General features: G+C 36.5%; 1 non-coding gene across 1 annotated transcript; it reads right to left on the bottom strand.

The window, feature by feature from the left end:
• Positions 1 to 982: 982 nt before the first annotated feature.
• Trnag-gcc lies at positions 983 to 1,053 on the bottom strand. The gene has a single exon. It is a non-coding gene; the product is annotated as a tRNA-Gly (tRNA).
• Between the last annotated feature and the right edge of the window lie 241 nt (positions 1,054 to 1,294).

Raw genomic sequence — 1,294 nt, 5'->3', positions numbered from 1 at the left:
TTATTGAATTAATTAGTTTGAATGTTAGGCAGGAATGTTAGGTAGAATGAAAGGAAGTAGGCCTTATTTTGAATTGAAGAGGAATGTGCTTGGTGAAAGGGGAGTTTCTCAGAATTCTTCAAAGGCACTCCATGGAAACCTACCTTAATCTGTTGAATACTTTATAATTTGTGTTAATCTGTATTTGTCTGCGGATTTGTATTTCCTCATTTGATTCTATATGGAAGTGAGGCATGGAAAATGGCAGCAGCGGAGAAAGCAAGGATAGAAGCCTTCAAAATGTGGTGTTACAGAAGAATGATGAGGATCAAATGTATCGACCGCGTATTAATGAGTAACTCTTAAGAAGAGTAGGAGAGAAGAGACCTCATGAAAACCTTAATAAGAAGACGGAACAACCTTATAGACCACATCTTGAGACATGATGGCCTGGTGAAGACAATCGCTGAGGGACAAGAAGAAATACAACAGTGTAAAAGGGTTAGCAGATAGGAGAATTGAGTGGAGAGCTCCGTCAAACCAATCTTAGGATTGTTGATCAGAGATGATGATGATGATTTGTTTTAAATTAATTGTTTGAGTAAGTCTCTCTAAAATCATCAATGAACCAAAACTCATACAACGTGGGCTGCAATTTTCGCATCAGTTTCGTTGAAAATAATGATAGAATAGTTGAGTGAGGAATTATTTCTCTCCGTGGTTTTCGGGTTAGCTGCGTCGAGCATTTGTCCATATTTTATTCATATTAATAATTAATTTATGTAATTATGTAATGTTGCATATAATCTTACAAGTTTTCCATTTTAAGACCGTGAAGTATAAGTACATTATTTCTTCTGGTGTTAAAAAGTCATGGATCGAGGCAGTAAAATATTTTTTTTAATAATAAGAATATATTTAGGACCTTGCCTGATGCGAGACCAGAAAAATAATCACCGCCATTGTTCACCTGGAAGAAAGCGAACATAAGAAAATAAAAAGTTGCATCGGCCGGGAATCGAACCCGGGCCGCCCGCGTGGCAGGCGAGCATTCTACCACTGAACCACCGATGCTTGTGAAACATTTAGCCAGTTTTGCACAATTAAAATAAAAATTTGCTTTTCCATGTTGCTGCTGTTGAGGATAGTTGCGATTTGTGAACGCTTTTAAATTTTCTGTCCACTGCAATTGTATGGTACATATGTTTCAGTTCTTTCTTCCTCCTTTTAGTTAACTCTTACTTCATTTCCAAGATCTCCTACTTACTAGTGCTTTAAAATATATGTAAAAGGTAGGGAAGTTTTACTTAATATG

This window comes from Ischnura elegans, chromosome 11, assembly GCF_921293095.1.
Source record: "Ischnura elegans chromosome 11, ioIscEleg1.1, whole genome shotgun sequence".
Classification (NCBI taxonomy): domain Eukaryota; kingdom Metazoa; phylum Arthropoda; class Insecta; order Odonata; family Coenagrionidae; genus Ischnura; species Ischnura elegans.
This window is presented reverse-complemented; position numbering and strand designations above follow the sequence as displayed.